Consider the following 13314-nt stretch of genomic DNA (forward strand, 5'->3'; position numbering starts at 1 on the left):
TCAGAAACAATCTCCTTCATCCAGCTCTGCTAGACTATGTCTCCCGGACACAGTGCACCCTGTGTTCCTTCAAACCTTTGCTCGTACAGCCCCTTCTCCCTAGAATCCTGCCCATGCCCACAGCCGTCTGGGAGATGGCTCCTGATGATTATCTCAGCACAAATACCACCTTCCAGGATGTCTTTCCCAATTCTCCCATCCAACAACACAATGATCCCTTTCTCCTTTCTGGCCCCACTGCCTCAGTGACAAGACACCACCTTATTATCCTGCATGTTGTACCTGGGACCTTTATATAAGTCTGACAATGTGTGGGGCATGGCTGATGTCACAAGAGCCAGAAACACAGCTCCTCATCCTCATCTTGGCCAAGGGTACAGGAGGACTTAACAATCTCATCAACAGATGTTTGGAACTCACCTACTTAAAATTAATACTGACACACAAGAAGATGATAAAAGCTTTCCATCAGAGAAATGAAGTATGTTTTAGCTGCCAGAAAGCTGCAAACACATAAATTGTCATTGAAATCCTTTATGACATTAACTGTCACTGATATCACCACATATCAAGAATCCTACAACATGGAACACCAGGTTTAGAATTGAAAAACATGGAGTAGGGCTAAGATTGTAGCTCAATAATAGAACACTTGCTTAGCATATGTGAGGCCTGGGTTTGATCCTCAGCACAGCACACGCACACACACTCACACACACTCACACGCACACACACTCACGCGCTCACACTTGCACACAACCAGGCTGTAAGTAAAAGCTGTTTCTTAAGTGTGTGACTTTGTGCAAGGTACTTAATCTCTCTGAGCCTCAGTTTTCTCATCTGTAAAATTGGAGATACAATGCTTCACCCACATCCTCCAATAGATTGTTTTAATCACGAAATAAAATAATTCAAACTTTGGTAAATGTCACAATGTACCCCCAGTACAATAATTAAAAGAAGAAAAAATTAGTTAATTTAAAAAATGAAATAAAGTAACTCATAGTTAAGCATGTTTTCTTTAAGTGTGAAGTCCTATACAAACATAAGGAAGACTTTTAATATTCTTCCTAATTACTTGTGTTTTTCTTTTCCCTTAATTAGCATCAACACTCTCACAGGCATAAGAAACAGATCGGGATGTCCATTCAGGAAAGATTTTTTTTAAAAAATATTTATTTTAGAAAGCCTGTGGGCTGTTGTTGGAGGGACAGTATGTCTTTCTTATTTTTCTTTTTTCAGGTAATAAGATGCAAATGAGTTTATCTTGTTAAGGTTCTTCCATACAAAACTATAATAGGAAATTTCTTGCATCTAGGCAATACAGTTATGTTTAAATTATAAATAATGACCAAGAGGAAAGAAGAGCTAAAGAGATAAGCAAGGGACAGTGACAATATGTGCTTAAAACTGGCATCTGAGACAAGTTGAGGCTCCGAAGAGGCGACACATGGCATGTGCACACTGCCACTGTGCTTGCCTGGTTCTCCTCTAACTTCCTATTCATCATCGATTCCTGTGGCAGACAATCTTCCTCGTCAATAAACAAGGGAGTGTGTCCGTACACCCGCAGTGTATGTGTGCCTGCATATAAGTACCTTTGTGGCCTTTTCCATCTGGTCTGTGGTTGGCAGGTTTGTCTGGACTGCAATATGTAATTCTCATTTTGACAAGGTAACACATACATGTGGTGTCAAGCCTAGAATCCTGTCTGCACTCCAGGGTCTGCTTCATAGTGCTCTCTGAGGTTAGGCTGGAAGCTATAGGGGACATGGACTGACTCCAGATGACAGTTCTAGAGGTGGTAGAGCTAGCCAGGGAGTTTCCTATTTTCTTTGAAGTATTCTTGATTTGAAAGGAATCTTAAAGATCATCTTTCACAAAACTCCCTGTAGAGCTATCTTGAACAGTCAAAAATGCCTTTTTTCAAAAATGGAGAACAGGAAGGTAAAACAGGTCCTGTCTGGGAGCTGGTATGGGCAGGGCGGGGCAGGGGGAATATAAAGAAAGGGTATAGGAAACCGAATGTAGTAAAAAATATATTTCAAAAATATTATGAAAATGGAAAAATGAGACCTGTTGAAACTATTCCAGGAATGGGGGGAGGAGGAAGACAGGAGAATGATCTAGGAGGTGAATTCAGCTATGATTATACTGTAAGAACTTTTGTAAATGTGCCCCCAGTACAACAATAATATGATAATAAAAAAAATTTTTTAAACAAAGATTTAAATATAAAGCATTCTATCATTAATGGAAATGAGTCTATATATTTATATACAAATGAATATTTCTAACAGATTGATCAACAGAATAAAAAAATATATCATCTTGTCTAACCCTGTCCACCCCTAATTTTATAGATGTGGTAATCAAGGATGACCAGACAGGGACAGTGACTTGCTTAAAATCATGCAGCTATTATTTTTACAAGCCTTCCTAAGCATCTGTCATATGCAATGCTTTATTGCATATGTTGAAGTGAATCCAAGAAAAATAAAGCAGGATATCCACAGTCAAAGAATTGTTAGCCTAACAGAGTGGCACGTAAGTGTCCTATGACTCAATGTACAGAAAAATTAGGGCTCAAAAGAAGTGCTTAAGAATGCTGGAAGAAACTGGAAACAATTTTTGAATAAGAAACTACAAAGGATTCCACAAAGAATGTCGCTTCCAAGCCAAGCATCAAAACCTACAAGGATCCAGGTCACATTGTGCCCACACAGGTGTATTCATCACTGCTCCCTGCTGTCGCAAGGCACCTCTCTTGGAAAATCACAGCAAAGTACCAGCCAATTAAAAACTAAGGCAAAACAGGAAACTAAAGAAACACAATCAGGGAAAGGACAAAGAGAAAACAGCCACCTTCTGAGTGACAGACAGCATCTTCTCTGGGGGAAAAAAATGGTTCAACTGCTTGTCTATATTAAAAATGCAAAAAGAAAATCAAAGAGTAAGCATTTTCTGATCCTGCTGAGAAGTTAAAACTACTCAGTGAAATTATCCAACAGATGATTATTGATACACTAACCTTCTTACATACACAAAATACAGACTAGATCCTTCTTAACTTGTGGGGAGGCAGTAGAGACCAGCTAAAGGAGATAAGCTCAAAGAAAAACAACTTTAAACTTGATTCCAAAATGTATAAAGGGTAGAGGAAATGCCTCTGTGGATTTTGGAAATACTAAATCCCATCACAGGAGGCCAGATCAGTAGGGTAATGACAATCCAAGAAGTGAAGCAACCTGTATGCTACTGCCCTAAAGGATTGTAAAGATGGGGTGAGATGAGCCAGCAAGAGTGCACAGGTTGGGGGAGGAGTTTGAACACAGACTCTGGGACAGTCCAAACTTTCTGTGATCAGGATGCAACAATGAAGTGTCTGTGGTGTCTTGGGCAGTTATAATTGTATGGTGCTGTAAGTTTGGGTAGATGGCTAAATAAGGAATTCTCCTTAAAGCTGTAAATCAGGTAGCTCCCTAGGGGGCAGAAGCTGCTCTATCTTTGGGTAAATGAGTATAGAACAATCCATGCTGGGAGCACTTACTATATAGCAGAATAAAGAAAGCTCCTACAGACCTAAGGGGAAAACCCCTCAGGCAGCTCTTGGAAGGCATTTTACCCTAGAACAGCTAAAGAGCTTAGTTAAGCCTAGCATGGTGATACACACCTGCAATCCCAGCACTAGAGAGGCAAAGGCAGGAGGATTGTGAATTTGAGGCCAGCCTGGTCTACATACCAAATTCAAGGCCAACCTGGGCTACATAGTGAGACCTTGTCTCAAAAGAAAAAACAAACAAAAAAAGAGCTTCACTTTCCTTAGCCATGCCCTACTCCACACATACCACCACCACTATCCACAAAAAAACACATTGAATTAGGAGGCCAAACTCCCCAGTTTACAGTTGTCCTGGCATCATAATTGATAACTGATGACATCCCTTTTCACTCTCCAAAACATCCCAAGTTAGACACAGACTTGTGGTTGCCAAGGTTGGGAACAGTGGAGGTAGATATGACTATAAAGGAGTAGCAGGAGAGAGATGATTGTAGTGACGGAATAATTCTAGAGCCTGATGGCAAATGGCGGTTACACAAATCTACACATGTGATAAATGACAGAAAAGATACATACTCAGAACCATTATCAGCTCCCTGGTTTCAGTGGGGCCACAGGTAAGTAAGATGTCATCACTGGGGGATTGTGGGTGAAGGGTACATGGGTCCTCTCTGAACTACCTTTGCAACTTCCTGTGCATCTATAATTGTTTCAATATTTAGCAGTCTTCTGAAAAGAAAAAAAGACAAAAGAGCTCCAGCAGAATCCACCGAGTCTTGGAGCTGGAACTTTGCAGAACTGAGATATCACAACTGGCTCAGATCTGTCAGTAGCTAACAAGAAGTAGTGGCTGTGGCTATAGACGTAGTGTTAGGGAAGACCCTTTTCTTCAAAGTCTGAAATTACAAAACAGAGAGGTCAAGAATTCTCTGTAACTTTTTCAATTATTATATCTGATGCAAGAATGTGAGTGTTTTGGCTTGGGTTAGTAGGGAGAGATGGGACATTCAGAGAGGGATCGGAGCCCAGACCCAGCTGGAAGATGGCAAAGGGATCAGGAAGCAAAACCAGGACATCTGACTGCTTCATCTGTGTTTGTGGAAGAAGAGAATGAACAGCTAACTCTAGACCCACCTCATAGCAGAGCTGTAAATACAAGGTTTGATAATCTGCTTTTAGTTTATTTCATATTGTACTTTTGTTACTCTTATTTGTTAGTTAATTTCATTGTTTGTTTTGCAGCGCAGGGGATTGAATTCAGGACCTTGTGCTTGCTAGGAGGATGCTCTACCAGTTGAGCCACACCTCTAGCCCTTTTTACTTAAAGGTTATTTTTTAGAAAGGATCTCACGTTTTTGTTGGGGTTGGTTGGATGGCAACCCACCTATCTACAGCCTCCCACATAAGCTAGGACCACAGGCACAGCCTATCACACCTAGCTAATTGACTGAGATGGGGTCTCATTAACTTTTTGTCTGGACTGGCCTCCAACAGTGTTCTTCTTGATCTGTGCCTCCCAAGTAACTGAGACTACAGGCATAAGCCACTGAGCCCGGGTTGACTTGTGTCATTTTTAAGCACTGTTTGTTTTCTTTTTTAATTCCCAAATTACAAGCACCACATCAGATAGCTTTAATAACTAGAGCCATTCATTAGGTGTTATGTGTCCACACATTTCACAAGTCCTATCAGTCACTTCAACCACCACACAAACTTACAAAGTGGCTGTGACCAAACATATGCCCAGAGAGGCTAAGTACCTCCTCCAATGTCACCCAGGTAAGGGTAGTAACAGGTATGGGCTCATGTGAGCTATGTGGAGCCCACTGACAGCTGCAGTCACAATCCCACTGCTACCGCCAGTGGGGAGGCTCAGGAAAAACACCCCTCAGAGAACAACACCTGAGACTCCCCTGTATCTGTCCACCCCCAGTGTCAGCAGCAGGCGTCTCCGTTTCTCTCCGAGTCCTCTGTCTTCAGTGGAGGTCTGAGTGAGGAAGAAGAGAAGCCTACCCTTTGTACCAGGAACCCCGTGCTAAATTCTCAGAGGGAATTAGCTCATGAGGTGCCAGGGACCCAGTACAGACCCACCCAGGGTCTATCTGCTGACTGTGGAAAGACCAGTTCTGCACGTTAAACCGAGCCCCTCACAGGTTGGCTGAAGTCCTTAGCTATCACTGAGCACAGAATAGAATCAGGAACCCAACTTTCATGTCTCTCCACATCCTTTAGGTACATGGCATCTGCCTGGCACAGAGAAGAGAAGAAAGAATTTTCCTGGTCTTCGAACATCTGCAGAACGAGCTCAGCTGGGAAAAGCCTGTGAAATCCACTCACACAGCAAAATCTGAGGCCACCCAGCCAAGTTATTAGATTGGAAATTCTGAGGTAAGAGATGTGACTGGCAACTCCCTGTGAAGCTCAGCAAAGAGTGCCGAGGATTTGGTCCTCTGTCCACGTGATTCTGTGGATGGGCAGGTTGAGATTTCTTGGGGACACAACAGTGGAGGGACAAGGTGAAGTTAAGTGGTTCAGAGGCCTCTTGATCTCTCTCCTCAGACATGTTCCAGAAGGAAGAGAGGGACTAATAACATCTTAACATCTTATTAGGTTACTAGCTAGGAGCTATGATTTATTCAACTTCATACTGCAGGTCCTGAGATAAGTACTTCATGTGCTCGCATCTCATTGGATCCTCACAATACCACAGAGATGGTGTCATCATCGTCCCCATTTTACAGATGAGGAAACTGAAGCCCAGAGACATCAGACAATTTGCCTAATATTCCATTGAAGATCAACAAAGCAGACAGTGAACCCAGGCAAAACAACTCCAGGCCCCCACATTGAATTGCTCTTGTACAGATTCCCACACAGACAATGGGGGGAGTGCTGACCAGACCTGCCCACCTCCAAAGCTCCTGCCTACTCAAGACGTTCCACATGAATGGGGGGTGTAGCCCAGTAGGCAAGCCCTTGCCTAGCATGCATTTGACTCCCAGCACTGAAAAACAACCCCATGCATGTGTTCACTTGTGATAACATACTTATGTGTACGCAATAACATACAGCCAGGCAGTGAGCGTGTGGACTTCCCTCTCTGCCTTGTCCTCACATTCATCCTACTTTTAATGTCTGCGTTTTGTGTGTGTGTTTTTATAGTGTGTTCTTTGGGGGTTGCATGCTCAGAAATCTTGAAAAAAACTATTTTTTAGGGCCTGAGTGTTACCTCCCTGTGACTTTGTATCAGAAGGATTGTGTGCTTTTGCAGGTGAGGTACACTGTATGGTTTGTCTAAGCAACTAGGCAGAACCTTAAGAATTCTGGAGTTGGGGTCACCCCCCAGAAGGGTGTCCAATGTTTATGGAACAATCTAAGTCCAGACATCCAAAGACTGTCCTGGACTTCCCTCCCCTCACCATGTACACAGACACCTCTTCTGCTGCTGTATGACATTGGGGAAATTATAGTCACAACAGTCAGGTACCTGGCACATTCTGAGAGAGCTGGACTTTGAACAAGTGAGACAAAAGTATCACTGAAATACATTCCTGGTGACTTGTTTGTAAAAAATGAAACTCCCAGAAGAGAGGGAGTAAAGTGAGCAAAGTCTGGATGGCGGGAGAGTAAGGGGAATGGTTTTGGACAAAGGAACTGAGGAGGAAAGAGAGGGCCCAGGTGAATGAAGCCACACGTTCCAGGAAGGACACCTAGGGTTCCCAGGAACACCAGCAACAAACATGAGCCCTGCCAAGATGGCAGCTGGACTTCGGGGGGCTCGACCTTCATACCTTAACCTTAGGTCCCCATGTAAAGGTGTCTGAAGAAGACAGCATACAGCTCATCTCCAATAGTAGTCCCAGGAGTGCAGTGTCATTGGGACCAATTCCTGAGCACCTCATCAACATCTGGATCCCTTTACATGAGGGCAAATGCAAAAAGTTTGAGGATCCCACTCTTCCTGGTCTAGAGCAAGGAGGAGATTTGCCCCAAATTAAGACCCCATGACTTCACAAGTGGGTCTGAACTGGGTGTATTGAGTTGTTAGCAGTAATAATAACACTAACAGTAACAGCGATGCTCATTGACAGCTAAGAATGTGCCAGTTACTGCTCTAAGCCCTTGCATGTAGAAACTCACTTAATCCATCTACAAAACGGAAATGATATAACCATATTTTCCACGTTGTAGATATGAAAGGAGATTGGTGAGTTTGGTTTGGGAGAAGTCGATGATAAGGACAGTCATTATGGTGGTTCCGAGGGATGACTAGTGCTGGTAGTGATGGTAACCTGTTGTCGTGGACAAAGATAAACGATTGGGAGCTTCACAGATCTGACCCAATTTCAGTTCTTACTTTTGGTGTGGCCTTAAGCAGTTAAATTCTTTGAGTTTCAGTTTCCTCACCTGGAAAATAATAATATATCTCTCATGATGTTGTAGGGAAGGGAAAATGAATGTCAATTTCTTAGCACAGTTATCTGAAGCTTCCTACACTAGTGCCTACTGTGGATAAGGGTGGTAGTGATGCAAGCAGCAGCAATGACGGCCAGGATAAGGGTCCCAGTAGATGTTAAAGTGCCTCTCCACAGCCAAAGGGGCTCACGGGGTCAAGTGAGTGGGCTCCTGATCACATGCTGGACAGTGACCCCAGCAGAGACGAGGCAGAGTCCAGCTTTCTCTATAAGAGGTTTTTTCCAGTGCCTATATTTGGTCCCAAGTGGGCAGAAAGCCTTCCCTGCCATTGCAGGGGCTGCCCACTTAAAATTTAACCAGGCTGGCCCTGGCTGAACTGAGAAACAGCCAAAGGTTATCTGTGGAGTAATTGCATCACCTTCTAACCCCTATTCCTGCCACCCTGTGGTCTTAAACTGACCCCTAGTGTGTTGGGACCCTAAATGCCCTGTTGGGTTTCCTTCTCCCTCCTAGCCCACATTACATTCCCAAGCCATTGCTTTTACCTTCTTTCTTTCTGCCCAGACAACATTTGCCATTTGGGGGTCTGTAGCTTCAAAGTTAATAATAATAATAATAATAGCTAATATGTAATACATGCTTGCTATGATCAATGCATCAGTATATTTAATCCTCACAACTGCCCTGTGAGTTGAGTGAGATTTTTAGCCCCACTTTACAGGTGAAGACACTGAGGCTAAGTTAAGTAACTTTCTATAAGTACACAGCTTATCAATGGCAGAACTGACAGCTGATGTGAGATATATTTGACCTTGGAGCCCAGGCTGATTCTACAATATGAAGCCACCTGCCCTATAAAGACTTAATCCAAGAGACAGTATTGAAGAGGCAAGACGGAGCAGGAACTAGTGGGAGAAGAAAGTAGCTTTCCTCTAGAAAGGTGCCCTCTACCACAAAATTTATCTAGACATTCCCTGGCATGACCAAGGTCCAACTCTCATGGTCACTATGAATCGTAGAGATCTTAGTGTATCAACTCCGAGCCCTAAAACAAGATTCTGAAAAGAAAGACTTTTTTTTAATGCAACAATATATCCTTAATCCCAGAATTCCACTTCTAGAATTTTGTCCTTTGGATGCACTTAAACATGTGTAAATTGATATATGTACAATGGCAAAAAATTTGGAAGCAACTCAAATGTCTACCATTGGTGAATGATTTAATAAATGGAGGAATGGGCACATGATGAAATACTGGACAGCCACAAGAAAATAAAAGGGAAGCTCTATTTGTAAGAATGTGCAAGAGATATGTAGACTATGGATCTGTACAACACATAGCTAAGTAAGAAAGGGAAGAAAGTGTGTATGTTATGCTGCCATTGTGTCAAAATAAGAGGAGGAGGAGAATGGATATATATGTCTTCTTGCATGTGCATAGAGCCCTCTAGAAGTATATACAACAAATTAGCACCGTTGATTGCTGTTCAGAAAGGGACCCAGGTGGCTGGGAGACAAAAGTAGGACAAGGACCTTTTACTTTATCCCATTATATGCCTTCTGAATTTGGGCACCTGTACCAAAATAAATTTATGCACACACATACAATCATAAGGGAATGCTCATGTTGCATTAATAAAGACACTGGAAATAGTATCACAGACCTTGAATTTGATTGTTGTTTCTGACACCTCAGAAATCTACTTGATGCTTCTGAGCTTAGGTTTCTTCAGGTATGGGGGAAAGAAGAAGGGATAATTAGTTCTCAAGACTGTCAAGAATATTAGGCAACAACATGTACCAGTTTATTCATTCTCCAGATATGTTTTTTAGGTGCTTAGTGCAAACCCAGGGCCTTGCACCCCTATCACACTGATCTCTCAGTGTCAAGGAGAAGATTGACATTCAACAAATCAATCCATAGCCACACAGGTCCATGTTGTCACAAATGCTGCTGCAGCAAAGAACAGGCTAGAAGACAGAGGATACTGTAGGGTCTGATTTTCAATCAGAGTTGGTAGATGACCAGCCTGAGAAGTGACTTGTAAACTCAGACTCAAGGATCAAGTAGGCATTGGCCTAGCAAAGGCAGATGGCAGGTGGATGGTGTGAGAGTTCTGAACCAGAAATAAACTGGAAGAGTGCAAGGAACCAAAGACAGACAACCAAAATGGCTGGGGAGCAGCGAGCAGAAGAGTAGGAGACAAAGGGTATGTGAAAGCATCCCGAGAGTCCTGGGCCTGTGAAAAGGCCCTGCAGTACCTTCTCTGTTCAGTAAGAAGCCATGGCATTCTGCTCCCCATGGCAGACAAGAGAGCAAGCTCATACAACCCTGGTTCAAATTCTGGCTCTGCAACATCCTGGCTGTGTGCCTCCAATTGCTTATCTCTCAGTAAAGAGACAATGGCGCTTCTGGTTTGAGTGCATCCTGGGAGGAGCCCTCAGTTCAGGCCCTGATGCCTCTCACACACCAGATCTAGTAATTGCAGTACACGGTGGTTCCTCAGTATCCACAGGGAATTGGTTCCACAGCCTCCCATCCCCCTGAAGATAGCAACATCCTTTGGTATACGTCCCTTCAATACAATGCTTGTAGCACCCTCCTGGAAACTTTAAATCATATCGAGATCACTTATACTGCCTAATACAATGTTAACACAATACATATAGTTTTTAGATTGTATTGTTTAGGGGATAATCACTAGAAAAAGTCTGTACATGTTTAATACAGACAGTTTTTTCCTCAAATATTTCAGATTCACAGTTGGTTGAATATGAAGTTGAATGTGGAAGGCCAACTGTATATCTGAAATATCATTCTAGAGCAAAGGTGAGCAAACTATGACCCCCTAGACCAAATCCAGCCTGCCTCCTAATTTTTGCACTGTTCACAAGCTAAGAACCATTAATCCATTTTAAAATTGGTTTTTAAAATCAAATGAAAGGTAGTATTTCAGAACACATGAAAATTTTATAAGATATATTTTGTGAATAAAAGGGAGAGAAACAGAGAGCTGGGAGAGAGATTTTTGTAGAAAGGTTTTTAAAAACTAGGAAGAGTTTAACAAAACTTTGCTTTTCTAGTGTTTCCTATGTTGGACTTGGTCATGAAAGCTGCTCTCAGAAAGATTTAAGAGGCATCTGTAGTTGTGACATCAGCCCTAACATTTTATCATTCTGGACCTTTCTGGTAACAAGAGGATGACTTCAGACTGGGTGACTGTCAAGCTGATGGCGTGGCAGATCTGTAATGCTGGCATTACAGCCCAGGGCTGGGTGTATAAATAGAAGCCAGCAGTCATCAGAAAGCATTCTGGGGCTGAGGTCATCCTCCCTGATACCATCATGGCAAGTCCAGGCAAGTGCTGTGTCCACATCTGTGCCCCACAACCAGTCAGACACAAGCAAACATAGCAGAAATTGAAAGGGAAACCAGAATGTTGCCTGGAGAACAACACCTGTGAAAAAGGCAAACCAACCAGATTGTCCGAACAAGGCAGGTGACGTCTATCAGACTGCTGCTGGGAACCAGGTGTTGCTTTCAGATGTTTTCATGAATTGCTTCACTTAATCCTTCTAATCAACATTACTTGGTAGTGGCTACTATTATCTCTGTTTTACAAAGGAGAACCAAAAAAGGCAAAGAGGGTTAAGCAACTTGCCTAAGGCCACAGAACTAGTGATTCCATTCCAGATCTGGGTGAAAAGCTCCTGAACCTGACCCCTATGCTTTCCTGTCTATCTCTGCCAACCTTATGGAGATGTGAAGTCTGAGGGTCATTTATTAACAATATTCAGACCCCCAGGCATGGAAATGCTTTGTGTGCAAGGCAGCGATTATTATACAAGGATCCATTCGATGTCTTCTTAAAGTCATGTGTGGCTTTCAGTTCTCACCCTTCATCATGCGCACCAGTGCTGCCCACCGGCACACACACAGTGCAGTCCCACAATGCACACAGTGCTGCTCCTCCCTGTGGGCTCTAGACTGGGAGCCACCAGACCCGTCCAGCTCCCTGTGACATTTTACCTGTTCACCTTTTCTACTTAAAACATAACCAAGTCAGTCATGGTGGTTCATGTCTGTAATCCTAGCACTTGGGAGGCTGAGGTTGGAGAATGGACAGTTCAAGGTCAACCTGAACTAAAGTCTGAATTTTTTAAAGTATGATCTTGATTAACCCTGCATGAGAAATAGAACCCAGACATGGTATCAACAATAAGAATTATACCTATCATTTATTAAGTGTTATGTAACTTCAATCCAATCCTCTCAAAAACCCTATGAGAACCAGGGCTCAACGAATTGAAGTACTTGCCACAGACACCCCAGAAAAATGATTGAATCAGTACTCACACTCAGAAGTGTCTTGCTTTAAATCCCTGCTTCTAATCTTGAGACCACAAAGACCTCCCTAAGGATCATAAGGAATGTTCCAGGAGCAACTCAGTTCTGTCAATATTTATTGATCATATACTACTTGCCCAGTACCATATTAACCCTTAGAGATCCAATAAGACAGAAATAGTGTTTGCCCAATAGAACTTAGAGTTCAATAAGGACAACTATAGAATTTATTCATCCAACAAATATTTAGTGTGTATATGCCATACAAGACACAGTTCTAAGTGTTTAAGGATGCAGTGGTGAGCAGAAAAGGCAGGGCACTACCCTTGTAAGGTTAGACATTTCATTTTGGACGGGAGGTGGATACATTGAAAGGAGAAACAAGAGTCTGACCCTCAGTCCCAGCTGGGCTGTGCTGTCCTCCAGCCTGCCAGTGAGCCATCCAACATCAATGGGTAGTCACCCACCTACACATCTCAGGAGGGGACCTAAGAAGGTCGGCTGGTTTGTAGTGCTGTGTAGATGATCCCCTGTTGGGCTAAACTCCCAGGATTCTACAATTATAGCATGGAGGGTCATGAAGTTCTCCCAAGGAGATGAATTTTAATTCACTTCCATTTCAAGCGTAATTGTGTTGGCAAGCAACATTTTGTCACAGGAAGAGGAGCAGAAGGAGTGTGAAAGGCAACATGAAGATGCAAAAATTCTGCTTCAAAATGTTTAGTAATAGGGAGGTGTATTTTTAATTAAGTGCCTCAGAACTGGAAGGAAACGGGGTATGGTCAGAATTTTTCAAATGAACCAACAACAGGTTTCCTGTCTACTGCTCAGGGAGGGTAAACTACCACTAAGTTATGCACAGCACCTGGCATCTGTATTCGGAAATTCCCTGTAACTAGACTGTTGCCAGGAGAACATGTTTTCTCAAAATGTGGGCTTGGGTATAGGTGGCACATTTAATTTACAAGTCCCGATGACCATTTCTTTC

The sequence above is a fragment of the Castor canadensis genome, chromosome 3, assembly GCF_047511655.1.
Source record: "Castor canadensis chromosome 3, mCasCan1.hap1v2, whole genome shotgun sequence".
NCBI lineage: Eukaryota > Metazoa > Chordata > Mammalia > Rodentia > Castoridae > Castor > Castor canadensis.